Source organism: Ornithodoros turicata, chromosome 1, assembly GCF_037126465.1.
Source record: "Ornithodoros turicata isolate Travis chromosome 1, ASM3712646v1, whole genome shotgun sequence".
NCBI classification, from domain to species: Eukaryota; Metazoa; Arthropoda; class Arachnida; order Ixodida; family Argasidae; genus Ornithodoros; species Ornithodoros turicata.
This window is the reverse complement of record NC_088201.1, coordinates 157,014,122-157,037,165: the sequence shown is the minus strand read 5'-3', so window position 1 is coordinate 157,037,165 and position 23,044 is coordinate 157,014,122. Positions and strand designations below refer to the sequence as shown.

General features: G+C 47.3%; 1 protein-coding gene across 2 annotated transcripts in view; it reads right to left on the bottom strand.

Moving 5' to 3' along the window:
• Positions 1 to 23,044, bottom strand: part of LOC135378687 (uncharacterized) — a 38,443-nt gene that overhangs the window by 1,471 nt on the left and 13,928 nt on the right. The gene's annotated exons all lie outside the window — the stretch shown is intronic.

Below are 23,044 nucleotides of genomic sequence, written 5' to 3'. Positions count from 1 at the left end.
TCCCCTGAGACACCTTCAGCCAGTGCCAAGGAAGTTTGTGGCGGAAGGTTAAGCTCAGTATGCACAGTTGTGCTTGACGCAACAAACTCTGTCTGAGTGTCTGTGTACAAATACACGTTTCAACCATTACACACTAAGTGCTCTTCTCAGTACCTAATGTACACAAAGGAACAGCTGTTTGTGTTCCCATGTGTCTCACATCCTTCTTTACGGCTTCCCCACGATCAACTGGAACTAAGGTATAGAGAAACCCGTACTGGCTGATTGTTTGGTACGGCACCAGAGGTTCCAGTAGTAGTCCATCCAGTATAATGGTTGCAAGACATGGGCAACAGGGAGAAGATATGTATGCAGCTGTCAAAAACACCAATTTTTCTTTGTACCATATTTTTCCTTTTTACTCACCCACATGCCACGATAAAAACAAAAGAGGGAATAAGCATGTTGTGTTTCTCTCTGGTGCAAAAACAGGAGAAAAAACGTACACCAATCCTCTAGTGGCATCCGGCCACGGCCAGTTACGGCACAGTGAACTGCAGTGATAGATGTTTACATACAGCCTTCTGGATAATGCCGTTGTGAGATGCGCCGTGAAGTGGGAAGTGGGTTCCCAGCACCTGCTTCAGCCATGACCTCCGCATCTGAAATATAGCCTTGAGTGTTAACACTCAAAAGAATACGTTGAGGGCCTAGCGGGTACAATAACAAACATAAAAATGACTATGCAAATAAATATTCCCCTTTGCGGTCCCGGTTTCACTGGCACCGTTATTTTCCTGTCCACATTACGTTATAAACACTGGCAGCCGCATCACACAGGGTTCCTTTCACAGAACTCGACAATTTTCAGGGCTCGTACATATCCATTATTTTGTGGGACGTGCAAAAAGAACTGCAATTTTTTCGTGGCTTGACAAAACATACCAAATCCAGTTGATCCCGTTGACGGGCTTGCTGCCGCCTGAAATAGAGCCAGAAATTAGCAACAAGGCTGCAGTAGAATACTCATGCAACGTGCTGTGTCTCGGACGTAGCCAAACACAGATTGTGATGTTTTCACATCCCTGGATGCTGCCATCAGGCTTACACTATGAACTGCAGAAACATCCACTAGTTGCAATAACATTAGAATAACGCTGTCATGTGGGCGTGTTACGTTACTCCTGCATAATACAGGCGACCATTAGCACAGCAACAACACACCAATCTTTTTTCTCGAGTGTACGCGTACTATTGCGTCAGGATACTGCAATCATTGTAATAATTTGTGTACATTAGTAGCCGGTGTGACTGTGACGTTAATCTCGGCGGCGAGGCCAGGTGTTCGCGATGATGTTTACTGTGACAACTGATATTTTTCATCGCAGCGTAGCTGCGACCACGCAGGATTGTCACTTACCTCCGTTACTGGTTCCTGCCCTTGTTCCTGATCGAATATGGTAGGCACGGCGTCAATCTTCAGCCGCTTCCGTTTCTGCCGTAGCGCGAGCCGAACTTGCAATACATCTTCATCAAAATAGGCGTCGTCGGCGAAATGACAGGAATAGACGCGTGAAACATTCAATCCTTGGGCCAGGCGATCGCTGCCTCCCACTTTCGTTTCGTCTCGCCATTGCGAGGTCGGTGAAATGTAAGCTCGGGATTCGCGTTATAAGTCTTTGTGCACCCGGGCACGTAGCACCGGTTTCCTGGCTGTGACATCGCACGTCAACGGCGTGAAATCCTAGGGCGCACGATGTGGTTCAAAGTACTTCAAAGCAAACGCGACAAGACAACAAGAAAAAGGGTCAGACGCACGCTCAGACACACACCGAACTCCGGCGGAAAGGAGCGCCTACTGATGGTTGGCTTATCCGGGTGACGTCATCCAGTGTCGACGCCTTGCGGGAATTGCGGTGCGCGCAGGAAGCGCGAACATTTAAAAATCGTTTCTGAGTGAACCAAGTGGATTTCTGCGGAGAAAATTTGCCGGCGTACATTATGAACGACTGTGAACATGACCGGAACACGACATAACACTTCCGGAACACGCTTCCGGATGCTACTATCCCTTTAAGGATCCAAAGAATCATTCCCACACAGTACAATGTTCCACTGAAAAATCCCTACGTTTGCTTTATTCAATACATTTATTGAAGTGCATCTGCTCATCACAGTTACAGGAGATCATTACATAACATACAAATATGTTTCAATCGCATTTGACGTATAACAAGGGTGTAAGCACCTCAGGGCGTTGGAAATACAATATTGAAAAAGTTAATGTACGAAGGATGATTCAAATGCTCATTCGCAGTCATGAACATCAGACATTGCACAATGAGAAGGTAAAAAGTAGAGGGCATGCAAAATAAAGGTGCTGCCAGCTGCCATCCTTGCAATACTTCCTCACCCACCATAATGTGATCTGAGTCATTCACATGACAGGTTTCTGTGACTTAAAAAAATGTCTTTGCATTGTGGTATAAGAAGATACGAAGGCAGAAAAAATAGGCGATGTCAAGTTGCCGGTGGTGAGTAAATCAAAGAGTGATATTAAACGGTAGGAACAACTTATTTATTTACACATGGTAAACAAGACTTTCGTGCACGAGACTGCACTTCTTCAGGTTACAAAAATGTAAACATGGTACAGGCACATATATACAGTTGAACGGGGAGTTCTGGCATGAGAGGGTAACAGGTTGATGGAAAGGATGCAAACAACAGATAAAAATCACAAGAACATAAATACAAAAGCAGGGGTATCAGAAGCGAAACAACGCGAGCCCAAGGGCTTATACACAGGAAACGAGAACACTTGTTGGTGACGTTCGAGGAATTAAGGATAAAAGGGGGGGTTATGGCGACGGAATTAGGACACGGGAGTAGTATTGATTAATACGGTATAATAACCGTTACGTACAACGACATCCTTTTTCTAATCCAAGATGGCCGATTCTAATCCAAATCTAAGCCAAAATCCGGTTCTAAGCCAACACAATCCAGTCCTAAGCCAACACAATCCACTTGTAATCCAACACAAGCCAAAGCCATCTGATTGGCGGCCATTAGCCCCGCCCACTTCACGTTGATTGGCCACCACGCCACTGATTGGCTGACTGTAGCTCCGCTCCTTTATGCTAATTAGTTGGCTGGGCTCCGCCCAGTTCACGTTGAATGGCCCGTGCTAAGCCTTGACTGATCATTGATTGGTTGACTGTAGCTCCGCCGCCCCTTTATGCTAATTACTCGGCTCTTCACGCTGATTGGTGCACGCTGAGCACGCCCCCCCCCCCGTTATGCTAATTAACCGGCTCCGCTGATTGGTCCATTCTAAGCCTACTGATCACTCTCCCAGCCGCCGCCGCCGCCGCCGCCGAAACACACCGCTGCGGCCTCAAACTTACCCGGGCTAGCGGGCCGCCAGATGGTGCGCGGGTCGCTCGCCGGCGGCTTCAGATGGTTCTAACCTATCTCAGATAGCTCTATGAGATCGAACAGACGGGGAAAAAAATACCTTTCAACGTTTATTGAGTACATGTTTGAGAAAAAGCATGGCGGTCTTGGAGAGATTGATTCCTTTGATGCTGGGCGTGGTTCCACGGAAGTGACGGATCATGTAGACATCTCCGGGACAGCGGCTGAGAAAAATTTCGTCCTCCGTGAGCTGGCACATCCGCGTGCACTGGATATCTTCGTAGCTGTCGCTCACGTCCAGCGAGTGAAGGCACGTACGCAACGATCCAGTAGCGTTCCTATTCAGGTTAATACCGGATCGCATAGGTACCACGTGCCACTCTCTGATGGCCAAGATGTCGCCGGGGCATTCGTGCGCGTACGTGTGCTTATCCTTCTCCAGCTTGATGCTCGCAGTACAGTTGCCAGCGTCCAGCGCCAGCGCGCACGAGACGAGCGAGAAGAGAACGAGGTACCACATCCTTCCAGTGACGCAGGTCAAATGACGCTACTCCTACTCATCCTCTGCATTATCTGTGCGGCGGAGGAAAGAATGCCGTGTGAAATCCCGCTATCTACGTCATCCACTCGAGCTTACCATATTCGCAGCTTCCGTACGGGTAGGAGTCCACGTCATTATAGAGGTACCGTTTGTCGTCGTACGCCATCAGACTTCTTTTCACATTTCTGATGGTGTACATGCACTGTTTCTTTCCCACTATTGACACCTGTTCATGCGATACGCTGTCGTGCTTGAATAGGGTATCGTGGTACGTATCATGGAGGAGGTGTTTGCGCACAATGTTCTTTTTGACCCCTTTAGCTCTTGCAATCTGTTTTCCCCCGGCTAATTTGATAGAATACATTTTAGCTTTCAGGCATATTACTTCCTCAATGGGTACGCTACCCGTTTCACTTTTGAACGCGCCAAGTCTACCGCGATTCCTCTCGCTGTACAGTGGATGATCACGATCGAAGGAAGACAAGTCTAAATGCTCGTCGGCGATCGCACGTAACTGATCTTCGTAGTCCTTGCAGAATAGGCCGAGGATCAGAGAGTCCGTGTCAAAGTAGCAGGTAATCACCGGACAAGTGAGCTTACTCAACAGGGTTTCATAGTAGAACGAGTACATGCTTAACTTACTCAGTTCTAAAATCGTGAAGCCAATCTGCAGGGGGAAATCGCATCGCACTTTTCTCTTGCGCATTTCGTACATGACACAATCGGGGGACAAAATTTCCATTCGCGCGCATTCCGCCTGACTCCCGAGGCGACTCGCCGTCTCCTCATCGAAGGCTACTCGAATGTCTCGCATATTAAATTTATTTAGCAACGTACTCCCGAAGACCGCATTATTTGAGATTTTATAGAAATTTTTCTCGAACGTCGTGCTCGATGCGACGCGTCTGGCAACATTGTCCTCGATGTAGGGACGCAGGAATGGTGCCTGACGAAATTTTAGAATTCTGTGAATTTTCGTCACGCGCATGCCCAATCTACAATAGAGCGCGAGCAGCGCGTAATGAACGACGTACTCGACCTTGTCCTTGCACGTGAGCAGCAGCTTTTTGCTGTTCGCCGGTTGATACATTAACTCTTCGAGGAGCCCTCGCTGGAATGGTGAGAGCCATTCCTTCGGGACGACAGCCTTCTCGGGAGCCAGGGGGAAGTACCGCGTCAGCGCGTGGATACATTTTGGATACTCCAAATCGCACACGTACACGTATCCCACATCCGAATCTGTGGGATGACGCATAAAATCCACGGAGCTAAAATCCTCGACCCATTCGAAATCGCCGACTGGGAGGTGCTTTATCATACTGAATCCGTAAAGATTGTTGCAATCTATGTACGATATGTACACCTCCTCTTTATCGGGATCGTAGCCACTGCACAGCGGGTTGTTAGCCCGTAAATGACGCCTGCTCGCCTGACAGAGTCCACCTCTAACACCCGATTCGATGGTCCGGTACATGTCCTCATCGATGATCAGCTCCAATTTTGCCCGCGTGTAATTTAGAGCGCACTGCCACGAATAGGATGCCAGAGAAACGCAATGAAGCAATTCCAAACCGCGTGCGTCGTAGCACAGGCGCCGGAAGTGCTGCATTACGTCAGCATGTAACAGGGCATCCGTTTTCAGGTACAATGCATTATAATCCCTCAGATTCGAGCATCCAAAACGTTCAAATACTTGCAGCGCGTACTGATAGTCTTCGTCACTTATATCCTCCCCCGTCAGATCGTTTCGGAAGGCGGATTTTGCCGGCAGAGCCAATTCGTCGTAGACCGCGAACGACCTAACGTGGCTGTACGGGAATACACCTTTACGAAGCAAAATTTTGTAGTCGTCTCCAAATACCTGCTTCAGGCATTGGAACGCCTCTGCGCCCCCCATGGATTTGACGGTTTCCACGAGCTCTCCCAGCGGCGAATTTAGGTACTGCATGGTATCTCTGAATAGGAAGGTGCCAATTTCGAACGATCGGATTTTTTCCATGGAACTGGCCACGATGAAGGGAGCTCGCTTCCACCCGAGAAGGTGAAATTCCCGCAACAGTCCGGCCAAATCGTAGGCCAGATTGTGCACCATGATGGGCAGTTTTTCCCGCGTCGTGCACGCCAAGTTACAGTGGTTGCACAGCGTCGCGATGTAATTTGTCTCGCCAGCGGTACAACGCTTGGAATGGTCGTGGTGCCGGACACGGGATACATCTTGCGCGAACTCCCGCCCGCAGTACGCGCAGTGGGTGGCAGCTTCGTGTCGCGCTCGTTGCTCGTCATTCAGCACCATTTCGGCTGGGCAAGCGTTCAGGGCGATCATCTCGTCCCGCACTTCCATCAAAGCTCTGACGCATTGCCTCGCGGAATCTTCACCGTGGTGCGTCCTGATGCGCATCACCTTCGAGTCGTGAGTGCGCACGAGCACGGCACAGAAGCTCGAGGTAACGTGACGCTGCATGCCAACACCGCTGGGCGCGAGTACGCTCTCCGTGTCCAACGCGACGACGTAGTTGTACCGACGCCTGTACTGTATGTTGGTAAATTCTACAAAGTTTTTGCCCGGTTCGCAAAATTCCAATATGATTTCGTTTACGTCCGCGCACAAGCGACGATGTTTCGCCATGCTCTCTTCCTTCACGAAAGAGCGCGTGCAACGCTCGCATACGAAATGGTTACTTCTGGTTGTCAACAAGCGTTCGAGGGACTTGATTCCGAAAAAATGTTCATCTATAGCCAATAAGTGAATTTTCTTTTGATACTCGAGTTTTGGGGATCGCGACACGTGCACTCCCTGATCGACGTACTCGTATACGTACACGGATATCTGGTTTTTCTTTTCGAATTCGTCCAGATCAGAGTAGGAAACGGGGAAGCGACTAGGCCACCAGTACTCCACGGCATAGTTTTCACATTTTTTCCACGAATTCCTTTCCTGCGGGTGCAGGAGGGCGAGCGTATTGTATTTAAAACACTCACCCTCCTTACGTGCCGGTAAATGAATATTCGTCAGCACGTTCCTGCGCTTAGCCAAATGATCGGGAAGTGTCCCACTACATCCGAATTTTTTAGTTTTCACCGCGGAAATGCATATTTGAACGTTTTGGACGTCGGCGGACACGAACCCGCTCCCTTCCCGCTGATAATTTTCGACGCGTCCCGTGGACTCCTGAATCGCGTCCATCAGGGTATCCGCGATGGCTCCGTCGCTGTGGACTTCGCGAGCAAACGCCATAAAGTGGGCTATGTGCGCGGTTATCTCCCCCCGAGTTTCCTTCACCATTAAGACGTCGGAACAAATGCAAAACCTAAAGGGTATTCTTTGCGCTCTCAATATGGCGAGCATATCGTGAAAGTGACTCATTAAATATTGTCGCAAATCCTCTACTCCCTGATCGTGAACAGATGCCAATAGCGTGAATCTTTTGACGATACCTCTAAATGCGGCGTCAGTCTGGAAGAAGGGCAGGAAGGATGTATCCACGTCGGGGTGCGATCGCATCACGTGAGCAGACAGTGTAGGAGGTGCGCCGTCCCGAGAATCGTCGTCGTCCGATTCATCCTCGATATCGTGAGGATCAAAAAAGCAGAACACACACCGGGGCACTGAAAATAAACGCGGATCCGTAAGAAACGTGCAACAAGTAAAGGAGGGAATAACTTACTTGTGAAGCGAGTGAAAGCAGACTGTTCCCCCCCCCTGAGGCGATCGCGCGGCTTATAAACCGGCATCCACGCTACATGCGCCAACACGTCGGGGCTCGCTTGTTTCCACGCGGTCGTAAATCATGTGGCACCTCGAGGATGAGACCGCGTTGGGGCCATCTGTTTATTATCAGAACGCGCGCGGCCGCAATGGTGAGCATTCACCGTCGAAGAAAATGTTGCGTCAAGGTAATGTAAATAGGTCTTCTCCGAGAAATTGGGTCACCTTGAGTCGGTTGCATGTTCCAACACGTTGGGGTCGCCTGTTTTATATCAAAATGCGCTTCATGGTCAAAATGAGTTTATACTATAGAACGGTGAGCTTTGTTTTATTCTCGGGGAAGTTGCGTCAAGGTAATGTAACGAGAAATTGGGTCACCTTGAGACAAGCCCCAACACGACGGTGCCATCTGTTTAATATCAAAAACGCACTTCCAACCATCGTGGCGGGCCCTAGTGAAAAAAATGTTGCGTCAAGGTGATGTAACGAGAAACTAGGTCACCACGTAAATCATGTTTTCCGAGGCCACGCGTATTAAAACCAAAAGTAAACTGTTGTGCTTGATGAGACAAGTCTATCTGAAGGAAAATATCCCTATGAGCCCACCAGCTCATTGCCGAAACAAGCACCGAAAACAAAGGGTTCGCTTATGCAGTTTCCAAATGTCCTTCGCGCGCGCATCATATATCACATGCTGTTCCCGTGTGATTGTGTAAACAGAATCGCACCACCCTTGCGCTCCTCCGGAGGTGCTTTATATAAAAGTCGCGATATATACAACTCATTTGAGGTCCGTGAAGCCGTCGGTCGACTCCTCGTGAAGCGCACAACGAGAAAGGTGTGTTTCACTATTGTCTTCAAGATGAGGAAAGTTAGGTAATAGTTGTCCTCATTTTCAGTTCATTTGGCGTGCGTAGAAACTTGCACTGAGAGATATGTCATCTATTGTCGAGAAGCTGGATAAACTAAAGAAACCCGGTGATGGAGACATTCAGAAAATGAGCATTGTTCCAAACAACGAAAAGCTCGACGTGTTGGACTTACGCAAAGTGGACACTACCTATGGGGAGTCCGTGTACGTGGAACTCCTGATGGACCGCGATAAACGCGTAAAGGTGTACCTACCCAGTCGTTTTAGGCGACTCACGGACGAAGATTTGCAAGAAATGCGAGAATTACCAGATCTGAAACTAGAGAAGAAGGAGAGATTCATGGATGGTAAAAGAGCCGCATCGCCCGACATCATCTTTACTCACGCGAAGAAGAAGTGACCGCGACGAAAGCCCGCGTCCCATATGTAATCAGCGGGAAAAATAAAAATACATATATTTCTGATTTTAAATGTTGCGTTGTTGTGATGGATTAGGAAGATAGGCTGATATGATGGGACGCTCTATTGATAGAATGATATGATAGGGAGCTATAGCGCGTATTCATTGACTAAGAGAGTGTAGTTTGTGGGGAGCTATAGAGAATAAAGGACACCAGGCGTTTTTAAGCGACAAACAACTTTTCTAGCAGCTTTATTGATTTTAGGTCATTAGCGGCGAGATTATCGGAAAACAGGGATACAATGCTCTTCAGTGATTTCCCTTTCGCCAACAATGTCGCCACAATACAACAGTACACACCACACATTGGAGAATACAGGCTTTGGATACAGACATCATTATATTCGTCGACGGTGAGGCGTTTCAGCTCGGGTTCGATGGGCGGCAATCCGAAGGAATCAAAGTAGATGAGGTCATCCTTCATTTTCGCGTACAAAATCCAGTGCTCCCCAGCTTGCTGTCGCCGATCGGTGTTCACCACGATCATACCCGGTCTATCCAGTGCGGGCAGACGATCGTCTCGAGCGTATACACCGCGGAAGAGTGCCGAAGTGTAATCGTTGTACTTCAGGAGTCTCTCGATATCTTGCTCGAACATCGCTAATCCAGTGTGACGTTCCTGTTCTTATCGATGGACATAATTCGCACACTCTCGGACAGTATCAATACGGTCGTGGGTTCGGCCAAGGCACGTCGGAACTTGAGTTGCAGACGAACGTTTCCACGCCTGATCGGTGACAGGTGGACGGAGGATTGATCCGGATCCAGGTCGTAGTACAGTAGGAACTTGTTTCCAACGTAGTGGTCGTATTCGTAGGAGACGTGCTTCTCACACAGCTGCTCCAGGAGGTTGAAGTAGCTTCGGTGGTTCAGGTTATTGTTGAAGTCGAACGTGTCTATTCGCTGCGTCCCGTTCACGGTGAGCGTCGCCGACTCAATGTCGCAGTTCACGAATCGGTACGGGTCCCGATTGAATGCTCCCTGGTAGGCTAGGGTGGGCACGAATGCGACCACCACCTTAGACGGTATCTTCTCAGGAAATAAATCTTCCAGGCATGCATCCAGGTTGCCAACTGGTAGCGAACGAATACGCGATTCACTTCCGGCCAGTGTGTAGAGAGCCTTGCGCTTCTGCAATTCCGTTTCGTGTCCGAGGAATAGGCTGGGAGACACGGTGATTTTCTTTATGTACAAAGTGGCACTCATGATTTCCACTTTATGCGTGTGCTGCTCCTGATCGGTCTTCATAATGCGGAACGCGTCGGAGCCTTGATAAAAAACAAGCCTAATTTCCACTCCCGATATGAGTAGCTTAGGCTGCAGGAAAATGTCCGAGTTGATCTTGGAAACCAGATCGATGGTCTTGCCGCCGCGTGTGAGGTTGTATCGTTCGGCCGGTCCACGAGCGCGAATGTTGTTTTCCGTTTGACGCGCTTCTTCTTGCGTGTACAGACCTGCTTTATGCACGGTATTTTGCTCCGTGGTGCTGGCGTGAAGCAAAATATCCAAGTAGCTTCTATAGCTATACAAATCATTATTCGTAATCATGGTCTGATTCAAGAAGACGGCTACGTTCTTGAAAAGCGAGCTGGCGAACGCGTTGACGGGGTAGACCTCGTCGTAGGTCGTCCGATCGCCAGCCTGTGTTTCCGGTAGCGAACCATCGTCACGTACGATGCGGACTTTCGTCACTATGTACGCGGAGTTCAAATCGAGATAGTGGTGCCCCAAATTCGAAAGCTGGAACTCTATGACGGAGGATATGTCAGCGACCGGGTAGAATACCTCATATTCCCCCTTCAGTATATGCCACTGCGTTCCCGGCACGGAAAATAACTGTGTTTCCGACTTATCCAACAGAGGAGTGTCGGGATGTACGACGTTAATCGTGTCCATCTCGCAACTAAATTGTGGCCGCGCAACCAGCGTGATTTATGCCGTCGAAGACGTCCGGTTTTCTCCTCTTTCTTCGCACGCCCGCCCCTCCGAGGTCGCGGAGAATTTCACGGCCCGTATCTTTCGCCGATCTCTTAAGCGCACTTCGGAAAGAGTCTCCCTCCGACAGATTTTTGGCCACGCGCTTAGCGGCCGCAACAGCAGTCTTTTTTAAGTATGGCGATACGCGTTTAAAGAGTGGAATAGCGAAACGCCCGAGCTGAGAAAAGAAATTGCCTCCCCTCTGGTACAGGTGCGACCTGTATACCGTTGGAACGCCAAATCCGTAGATTGGTACCGCTTTAGTGTACATGCTTAAAGTGCAGCGTCAGCGTCGATCTACCGCGATTTTATAGCGGTAGCTTGCGACCCGTGTCGTCGCGTATAGAGACGGTGATTGAGGAAATTTCGCGCTGCACTAACTTAAAATACTGAACGGGTAGAAAGCTGAAACTCAGTTGTTCTTTCGTTCTATCGTATACGAATGGAATTAATTTCAGTATCGGATGCCGACCGTTTCCCACTACGGAGGGCGTGACGAGATCCGTGTATATCATAATACAGTTAATGGGAAGATCTATGGTCACTTCGTCGACACCCGTATCGTTTTCCGTAAATACGGTTTTCGCGCCGAAACCCAGTAGGTACGCAAAGTAATCGGATAATGTAAGCGACACGTTTTCCCGCAAGCTCAACGAACACTTCCTCGCCCACGCATCGTACGTGAGGGAAGCCTCCGGCTGCAGACGCTCATGGATGGCGCTCACGAGAGCTTCGGGTGTTTCGTAGTAATTCGGTGGAAGTGAAATGCGCCGACTTTCCGTCTCTTGAGTGTTTATGTGGACGCGGTACGTCTTCACTATGGGATTACACGTGATGCGCTTTCGGGATCCTTCAACATGGATGTGCTTCACCTGAATGAGGTCCAGGAACTCGGTCGACAAGTTGAAATTCGTCGGGAGAGAAAGCGAGTAAGTGTTGTCTTTGTATTCCACCCGTGATTCTGTATCGTTCGTCGCTCTGAAGAATTCGTTGAATGTGTCGGTAATGAGCGATCGGGGTTCTAAAATTAGATCGTTATTGATCACTATCACCCGGCGAACTCGCATCATAACGGCTCTTTCCTCCGCGAGCGGTAACACGTTTGGGACGGCGCGTACTTTACCGCCCTCCCGGTGATCTCCATCGATGTCGACGATTCCAAAGGCGAGATGCAGCGGTCTGTCGATTAGTTTCGCCGAGCGCACGCGCGACGGTAGCTTAAACACGTAGTGATCTTCCTCGTAAGTCCACTCTATCCCATATTCGGGGAATATTTTATTCAATAGCGTGTCCGTGTCTTCGAACGTGAGCTGTTTTGTTTGCCACTTCTCCGTTGATAGCGTTATCAGGTTATCAGGCGCTTGGTTCACGTTCAGGAAGCTGTTGGGAATGGAAAATCCCTCTAGACCGACGACGTACGAATCATCCAGGTGTAGTGGCTTATCTAACGCGATCGTGAAGTCATTCAGCGTGTTGGACGGGTACAGGTCCATGCTAGCGTTCGAGAGCAGATACACGTAAAATTCATTTTCTGACATCGCTGGCGGGCACCCAAGAATCGTGATCTTTGGCGTATCCAAACCAACGAACCAAGTAGTGCAATACCCCGTTAATTTTCTTCTTTCTAATCACCGCGGATATGAGTCGCTTATCGTACGAGGAAAGATGGTGGACGGGCTGCAGCTCCTGCTCGTAGAATGATCCCAGTATTTCTTTTCCCGTCGAATCTTTCACGTACACTACGGGCGGATCGGTCTTTCTCGTTCGCGACACCTCGAACACTTCGGCCGTCCACCTTTGATCGTAGCCTTTGGCGAACACACCGCGATCTAACGCGAGCCTCACCTGGTCCCCTGATTTATACTTGCTCTCGCGCGGGGTCGTCTTACGATTCAATCTGTTGAACAGAGCTACTTCATTTCCGGCGTTCACGTTTTTCGGCTTTTCGCCCGTGACGGAGTGTACCGAGTCGTTATAGTCGGCCACTATCTTCGGCAGCGCGTTGATATAATTAAACTTCCCCGTACTAGTGAAATGCCTGGCTATTCTTTCTCTAATTGTTCTCTGCACGCGTTCACAGGAGGCCGCTTTCATTCCGCTTTGTGTGCTATAGTGATTTAGTAGCGACTGAAAGTACTGACGAACGGGGGAACCCCAAAATTCGCTCCCGCGATCAGTGAGCAAATTCTTCGGAATTCCATGACGGAAAACTCGTTGGAAGGCTTTCTTTACGTCTTGCGGGCGCTTTGTGCGAATGGGGACCATGTACAGGTACCTCGATAGCGTATCTATAACCGTTAGGATGTACCTGAAGCCCTTGTTAAATTTCTGATATTTGCGCATATCCAGAAGGTCTGCCTGATATAAATCCCGCACGTGAGTTGCGATGATGGAGCGCCGCTTAAATTTTTTCTTCACTGGCTTGTGAAGGGTGTAAGCATCTTCTTTTTTCAGCTGTTCCACGGCTTCTGCGCGCGTGAGCTTGTGATACCGTCGGTACCGATCCACTCCACCTAACCCTTTCTCCTTGATCTTTCTATAGGGCCCCATATTTGCTCCAGCGAGCAATGCGGTGTATTTTCAGAGCGCTTATAATTTTCGATACTTTTTTGTACCAGCGGGGTTTCTTGATGAGCGCGCTACGACGTGCTAAGTAGCTCACGAGAGCCACAATGTTTGAGCGATTGATTCGCTTCCCTCTATATACTAGCACATTATCCGCCTGCCAGGTGAAAACTTTCTTCAATTCTTTTAGCACAGATTTCGCGCGTGCTTTATCAACGCCGGAGGGTAGAAGATTAAAATCGAATGGGTTGGGTTCCGGTTCGGGCTCCGAACGGACAGGTTCCAGAGGAGGAGGAGGAGGAGGAGGAGGATGATAGTGAGCTCGCTTCAGCAAGTAATAGAGGGCTTCCAGTATTTTGCCCACTTTTACATCGTCCGATTCGTTAGATTTCAGAACTTCACCTATTTCTATTCTATGAGCCATGACCGATGGCTTTGGATATCGCTCGCCCGGCGACTCCCGCCACGAGACTTGATAGCCCTGAGAGGAGCAGTGGAAGTATGGGAATGAGACCACCTCGTTGTCCCCTAATATATTTCTTCAACTGCCGGGGGCACTTATGAAGTGACTTGTAGGCGAGGAAGCGGAGGATTTTTTTGTGTTTCTTCAGGTTTTTATGAAGTTCCGTCGAAAGTGGGATATTTCCGCGTAGAATGTTCAGACAGATTTCCGAAAGGATTCGAATGTCGTCGCAGCTGAGCTCTTTAAGTAACTCTGCGCGGTGCGTCGGTTTGCTGGCGGCCAATACTTTGAGGAGCGTGAGATGTCTTCTAAGATCGGCCGTCATTTCGCGGGCGTAAACAGGAACTGCCGGTCGTGCGGTAAAATACCCGTTCGCAGGCTACGAGAGGGAGGTGTTTGCGCGTGCAGATCCACAACTAAATAACCGTGCGCCTTCTCCGTCGCCTGGTTATATGCGTCGAGAAAATAGGAGAGCCCCTGTTTCCCGAATACCTGACGTCCGAAGGTTTCGATCTGTTGTACGGACCGCGCGTTCCGGAACAATACGATATAACTGGCGTTCAGTGATATCGTTCGAAAAGCGGCATTGTGATAGAACAAGGCTTGTGTGATCAGGATCACGGACGCATTCTTATGGTGGCTACCACGTACAAACAGCGACTCTACCTCCGATAGAACCCCCTTTTCCGTGATTTGATCGTCAATAACTATGAGAGTGGGATATCGCTCATTCCAATCTGTGGGTATCCTGTCCATAAACTCCACACCGTCGAAATCCTTTTCCCAGCCGGCTGCATACTTTCGTACGTAGAGTATCTTCTGCGGTGGAATGCTAAATAATTCGGGATGTCTCATTATATTCTGCGTGAGCACCGTCTTCCCACACATGGACGCGCCGGAGATGAGAATTCGAGCAGGGTGCTGGAACTGCATGCGCATCGTGGAATAACTCGAGCAGACTGTGTAGCGAGGTGTGATGCATCTTTATTTTCATCCATAGCTCCTAGCGCGATTGATGATCGTCTCCAGGACTCTTATTTCTTCCTGACATAGTTCCTGAAGCTCGCGCAGTGATTGCTCCCTGTAAGCCGACAGGTACTCGTCCAAGATTTCGCGTATGATTTCCCGCAACTTGTTTGCGGTGATACGGGAGCGCAATATGTGGCAGCACATCTCGACGAAGTTCTCTCGCTCGTGTGACGCCTCGAAGCGGAACAGCGCGGAGTTGATGCACCTGAGTCGCGCCATCTGGTGGCACGAGGTAAGTTTGGACGTCTGAGATAGAGACATTGGGTTAGAACCATCTGAAGCCGCCGGCGAGCGACCCGCGCACCATCTGGCGGCCCGCTAGCCCGGGTAAGTTTGAGGCCGCAGCGGTGTGTTTCGGCGGCGGCGGCGGCGGCGGCGGCTGGGAGAGTGATCAGTAGGCTTAGAATGGACCAATCAGCGGAGCCGGTTAATTAGCATAACGGGGGGGGGGGCGTGCTCAGCGTGCACCAATCAGCGTGAAGAGCCGAGTAATTAGCATAAAGGGGCGGCGGAGCTACAGTCAACCAATCAATGATCAGTCAAGGCTTAGCACGGGCCATTCAACGTGAACTGGGCGGAGCCCAGCCAACTAATTAGCATAAAGGAGCGGAGCTACAGTCAGCCAATCAGTGGCGTGGTGGCCAATCAACGTGAAGTGGGCGGGGCTAATGGCCGCCAATCAGATGGCTTTGGCTTGTGTTGGATTACAAGTGGATTGTGTTGGCTTAGGACTGGATTGTGTTGGCTTAGAACCGGATTTTGGCTTAGATTTGGATTAGAATCGGCCATCTTGGATTAGAAAAAGGATGTCGTTGTACGTAACGGTTATTATACCGTATTAATCAATACTACTCACGGGTGCGGAGCACAAAGGTGACCAGTGGACCGTGAGAAAGTGAAGACGGAGGTGGTCTCAGGAGAGAGACAAACGAAGAAAAATGTGGAAGTTGGAGAGTAGTGTGTGTGTGTTTATCATTATCTTCTTTTATTTGAAAAGTTATATTTACGGGTTCAATAATTGTAGTGGGCCTGCGTGGATGTTCAAACCATGAGGCTTCAGAGACTGGAATTTTGCAATTAAAAAGGATTCGCGATTTTTGCGCTTCATGTCGCTGTTATAACCCGATTCAAGGATAACGATTTTGAGGTCTGTACCTAAAGCGTGCCCAGGAAGGTTAAAATGTGTAGAAACGGGTGTAGGATGGTTATTAACAATATCGGATTTATGGCCGTAAAACCTTTCCCTCGTGGTGTTCGAGGTTTCTCCAATATACTGAATACAACATTTCGTGCACATAATGAGGTAACATACGTTAAAAGAGTTGTAGTGCAATCCCTGTCGGATTTCGAAAATAAAAGAGTTTGAGGTGCTCGAGATAAATGTACATGGGCTAATGAAATGACATGTTTGGCAGCGTTTGTTACCACAAGGGGAACACCCAGGATTTGGGCGGGATAGACGGGATGAAACTAGTAAGTTACGAATGTTACGTGATCGACGGAATGTGATATTGGGGGGAGCAGGAAAAATTATTTTAAGTTTTTCGTCGCTGTGAAGTATGTTGAGATGGCGGGTGAAGATGGACCCTGCGCCACTCAGTGCTTTGTTATAGGCGGTAACGAAGGATAAGGGGTTTTGTTGCTGCCGCGGTTCATGTGAAAGTAATTTATCCCGAGCTAGAGATTTGCACGCGGAGAGAGCATTGTTTATAAGGTTGGGAGGGTAGTTTCGTTTTCTAAAATCGTTGGACATTTCTTCAGCGCATGCCTCAAAATCTTCTGGGTTAGCGCATATGCGTTTTAGACGTGTAAATTGACCAAAGGGGATGTTCCTCTTCTGAGTATTAGGATGGTAGCTGTTAAAATGAAGGTACTGGCGTTTGTCAGTGGGTTTCTTGTATAGATTCGTGACCAGCTTACCAGACTGTATAGAGACAGTCACGTCTAGAAAATTCACTGATGCGTGGGAAAGATTACACGTGAACTTGATGGCCTGATGTACGGAGTTAAAATGCTCGAAAAACGCAATTAAGGATGGTTCATCACCCGACCATACGATGAAAATGTCGTCAATGTACCTTAAGAAGACTAAAGGTTTGATCGGGAAGGATGCTAATGTTTTTTCTTCGAATTGCCCCATGAAAAGATTCGCATAGTTGGGAGACACGCGTGACCCCATTGCTGCACCTTGAATTTGGACAAAATGTTTTTCGTTAAATATAAAGTTCTTGTACATGAGCACAAGCTCAAGGAGCGAGAGGACAGCTGATGTCTGGAGAAATTCAGACGGGAAAGATTCAAGAAAAACTTTCACCGCATCGAGACCCTCATCGTGTGGTATGTTTGTATAAAGGGATGTAACATCCACAGTAGCCAAGATGACGTTGCCCAAATTGCTGTTCCGCTTATTAATCGAATCGACTTTGAGGAGAAAGTCATTGGTGTCTTTTACGTAAGAGGGCAGAAGCGGAGGAACGTGTTTGATACAATGGTCTAAAAGGAGAGAAATCTTTTCAGTGGGTGTGTTTATTCCTGATATTATAGGCCTGCCGGGGTTATTTTCCTTGTGTACCTTAATCAATAGGTAAAATGAACCTGGAGTAGCATTTTTGGGTCTAATGAACTCCGCAATGTTACGTGGAATAGAATCGTTAGCGATTAGCGCGCTGATCTTTTGGTTAATTGTGCGACAAAATAGTGGGGTGGGGTCAGAGTCAAGAGGCTTGTAGAACCTAGCATCACTGAGGTGCTCATTTGCTTTGCTGACGTAGTCTGAAGTATTCATCACGACAATTCCTCCGCCTTTATCAGCGGGCCTGATTATGATATCATCACGAGACTTGAGATTCCGTAGTGCTATCCTTTCTTGCTTAGATAAATTAAATGATCCCCGGTTGTCAAAAATGTTAAGAAGGCCTTTGATGTCATTGGATACTGCCTTAATATAATTGTCGATCATAGGGCTAGTTTTTGATGGGTCAGGGGACCAGACGGAAGGTTTCTTAAATGGCGTTACTTCAGTGGGTGCACTGCCGTGAAAAAATGTTTGCAAGTGCATTCGTCTACCTAAATTTTGGAGATCATTTAGAATTTCAAATTCATCAACACCATGGGGAGTGGGGACAAAGCTCAGTCCTTTGGATAAAACGCTGGTTTCAGCTTTGCCTAACGTAACGCCTGATAGGTTAAAAACAACACTTAGTGGTGGACCTACAGAAGTCTGTGGGTGGTCTAATAAAACAGTACAAAGATTAAGGCTGGTGATGTCTGTAAGGTGGATATTATCACGACAAGCTTTCTTACACTTCGTGCGCTGTAATTGGGCGAGCTTATCGGAAGAAAAACGATTGAGTGTGAGCAATTCTTCTGGCGTTAGAGCGTGAGCTAGTTGACGGAGCTGGTTGTCTATGTCTTTGATTATGTAAGAACTTTCTGTTCGCAGAATTCTGATCAGTTCTATAGAAGCATGCGTTAATATGCTACGCCATCTCTTGGAACTACGCGGTGAGTGGAAATTGAATGTTGGGTGAACGTCAACCATTAAACCTTTGGGTACAACATTCTGTGCTATACAATCAGAGTAGAAATGGAAGTGATAAACAAATCTAGTTTTTCTGTCTAATAACTTACGTGCCCTAAGGAACGTTGTAGAGTTTACATTGTCCGCACATAGTCAGTGAGAGCTCCTTGTGTTGTACCTCCGTGTCGCACGTCGTTGCTTCTTGGGCTGGCGTGTCCGGACCGAGGGAGTCGTGGCGGCGATAGGGGTGTCAGTCCGAACGGTGACGTCCGCGCTGCCAGGTGAACACGGTGGGCTTCTGTTTGGGGCTACTCCGGGCGTTTGGGGATGAGGGCTGTGCACAGGGTGTTGATGAATTTGAAATTCTAAATGATCTCCAAAATTTAGGTAGACGAATGCACTTGCAAACATTTTTTCACGGCAGTGCACGCACTGAAGTAACGCCATTTAAGAAACCTTCCGTCTGGTCCCCTGACCCATCAAAAACTAGCCCTATGATCGACAATTATATTAAGGCAGTATCCAATGACATCAAAGGCCTTCTTAACATTTTTGACAACCGGGGATCATTTAATTTATCTAAGCAAGAAAGGATAGCACTACGGAATCTCAAGTCTCGTGATGATATCATAATCAGGCCCGCTGATAAAGGCGGAGGAATTGTCGTGATGAATACTTCAGACTACGTCAGCAAAGCAAATGAGCACCTCAGTGATGCTAGGTTCTACAAGCCTCTTGACTCTGACCCCACCCCACTATTTTGTCGCACAATTAACCAAAAGATCAGCGCGCTAATCGCTAACGATTCTATTCCACGTAACATTGCGGAGTTCATTAGACCCAAAAATGCTACTCCAGGTTCATTTTACCTATTGATTAAGGTACACAAGGAAAATAACCCCGGCAGGCCTATAATATCAGGAATAAACACACCCACTGAAAACATTTCTCTCCTTTTAGACCATTGTATCAAACACGTTCCTCCGCTTCTGCCCTCTTACGTAAAAGACACCAATGACTTTCTCCTCAAAGTCGATTCGATTAATAAGCAGAACAGCAATTTGGGCAACGTCATCTTGGCTACTGCGGATGTTACATCCCTTTATACAAACATACCACACGATGAGGGTCTCGATGCGGTGAAAGTTTTTCTTGAATCTTTCCCGTCTGAATTTCTCCAGACATCAGCTGTCCTCTCGCTCCTTGAGCTTGTGCTCATGTACAACAACTTTATATTTAACGAAAAACATTTTGTCCAAATTCAAGGTGCAGCAATGGGGTCACGCGTGTCTCCCAACTATGCGAATCTTTTCATGGGGCAATTCGAAGAAAAAACATTAGCATCCTTCCCGATCAAACCTTTAGTCTTCTTAAGGTACATTGACGACATTTTCATCGTATGGTCGGGTGATGAACCATCCTTAATTGCGTTTTTCGAGCATTTTAACTCCGTACATCAGGCCATCAAGTTCACGTGTAATCTTTCCCACGCATCAGTGAATTTTCTAGACGTGACTGTCTCTATACAGTCTGGTAAGCTGGTCACGAATCTATACAAGAAACCCACTGACAAACGCCAGTACCTTCATTTTAACAGCTACCATCCTAATACTCAGAAGAGGAACATCCCCTTTGGTCAATTTACACGTCTAAAACGCATATGCTCTAACCCAGAAGATTTTGAAAGAAAACGAAACTACCCTCCCAACCTTATAAACAATGCTCTCTCCGCGTGCAAATGTCTAGATCGGGATAAATTACTTTCACATGAACCGCGGCAGCAACAAAACCCCTTATCCTTCGTTACCGCCTATAACAAAGCACTGAGTGGCGCAGGGTCCATCTTCACCCGCCATCTCAACATACTTCACAGCGACGAAAAACTTAAAATAATTTTTCCTGCTCCCCCAATATCACATTCCGTAGATCACGTAACATTCGTAACTTACTAGTTTCATCCCGTCTATCCCGACCAAATCCTGGGTGTTCCCCTTGTGGTAACAAACGCTGCCAAACATGTCATTTCATTAGCCCATGTACATTTATCTCGAGCACCTCAAACTCTTTTATTTTCGAAATCCGACAGGGATTGCACTACAACTCTTTTAACGTATGTTACCTCATTATGTGCACGAAATGTTGTATTCAGTATATTGGAGAAACCTCGAACACCACGAGGGAAAGGTTTTACGGCCATAAATCCGATATTGTTAATAACCATCCTACACCCGTTTCTACACATTTTAACCTTCCTGGGCACGCTTTAGGTACAGACCTCAAAATCGTTATCCTTGAATCGGGTTATAACAGCGACATGAAGCGCAAAAATCGCGAATCCTTTTTAATTGCAAAATTCCAGTCTCTGAAGCCTCATGGTTTGAACATCCACGCAGGCCCACTACAATTATTGAACCCGTAAATATAATTTTTCAAATAAAAGAAGATAATGATAAACACACACACGCTACTCTCCAACTTCCACATTTTTCTTCGTTTGTCTCTCTCCTGAGACCACCTCCGTCTTCACTTTCTCACGGTCCACTGGTCACCTTTGTACTCCGCACCCGTGTCCTCATTCCGTCGCCATAACCCCCCCCTTTTATCCTTAATTCCTCGAACGTCACCAACAAGTGTTCTCGTTTCCTGTGTATAAGCCCTTGGGCTCGCGTTGTTTCGCTTCTGATACCCCTGCTTTTGTATTTATGTTCTTGTGATTTTTATCTGTTGTTTGCATCCTTTCCATCAACCTGTTACCCTCTCCTGCCAGAACTCCCCCTTCAACTGTATATATGTGCCTGTACCATGTTTACATTTTTGTAACCTGAAGAAGTGCAGTCTCGTGCACGAAAGTCTTGTTTACCATTGTGGTATAGACAGAAAACAATCGAAGGAGAACTTGGTTGAGCACAACAAAGTGATGAAAGAGGGGCAGTTCAGATGAATTCAAACAACTCGAGGAAAAGTGGTACGGACATCAGGAATAGGACTTGGGTCTTCAAATCTTCGGCCAGATACGCTAACAGTCACACCACATCAGCATCCGCTTACATGTTTTATGTCGTCCCTAAAATGGTCTGCTTCAGCCGTATCCCAAACCAATAATAATTTGGAGTAGATTCACACGTAAGGTGAGTCAGCCCATTTGTGTGGCGATATGCTACGTATGGTGCAAGGTAGGACTGGGAAACTGAGTAGTGGGTAGACCATTACAATTCTGAAAAACAGGAGTCTAAATTGCGGAAAGTACTCCACACCCTAACAATTAAGGTTTCTTCACTCATGGAGCAGTCTCATTTTCCGCATAGCAATGCCTGGTAGAGTTAGAAAGCACATTCTGAAAACCTGCAATGACCAAGGCTAATTGGTAGAGCCGTGGACCGGTAATCCAGATGATGTGGGTTTGAGTCCTACAGCTGGCTAATCGTTTCACTGACTTTCTATCTTTCATCATTTATGTCCTTTGTTTGTTTGTTTGTTTGTTTTCTTGTGACACAAGGGCAACTATCATGCACGTGCGACTGTGTGTGTTTCTCTATTTGGGAGCCTGATATCATCACATGTCAATGTCTTGCCGCAAATGTCTTGTCAATGCTGCAAATTCAGAATCCATAACCTATGCAATCTGAGTAAGACAAAAAAAAAAAAAACGACTGACAGAGTTGAATTTTAGCAACATTCAAAGCACTGTTTCTCCCGAAAGGATTTGTACTCATTGATGGCCTAGCAAAAATCCAGTATGTCCGAAAAAGAAACCCTCACTATATCTATAAAAGACGAAAGTAAATGAAGGCACCTGAGATTAAGACGTTGTTGACTATTGAAGTCGGTACTTCCACCAGCAGAAACAACAGCCTATTAAGATATGTATATATGAATATGGGAAAGTGTCGCTAAAGCGAATGAATTTCACAATCGTGTAAATTGTAAAGAAGCAGAAACTGCAAGAGCGTTAATTAAGCCTTCTTGTGTTAGTGTCTATCCTAGGTATTTCTTTTGTGTTTTTGTTTTTCTGTATATTCGTGGTTTGAAGTGTGGATACAGTGTCATTAAGTTCTTTCTCAGCTACACACACTCTTCTAAATATAGGGGTGGGTACCTTCACAGGTGACGATAGTGACATATGTTCGGAAAAGCATGCCTGACCTGATCCACATTTTATCTCAGGAGTAGAAGCTTCTGCATGAAGGTTTGCCTAGGCATGTGTGAAAAGAAAAACCATAAATTAACTGATATTATACTGCAGCCTATGCAACGGTAATGCAGTTGTGATAATTCCGGAATGATTTGTTCTTCTTTAGACGAGACTATGCCATTGCATGGCCTGCAATGATATAGAGTTCACATGCCAGGATCTCAAAGCAAAACGAAAAAAAAGCAGTTGTGAAATTTCTCAGTTCATTCTCAACTGGTTCAAAATCAACAGTTTCAAAACATTCGACGTGTTGGCACTCATACGCCAAACAATACAAGCGAGAGGGACGGAAAACTGCTGGTAACAGGCCACTGTGCACTA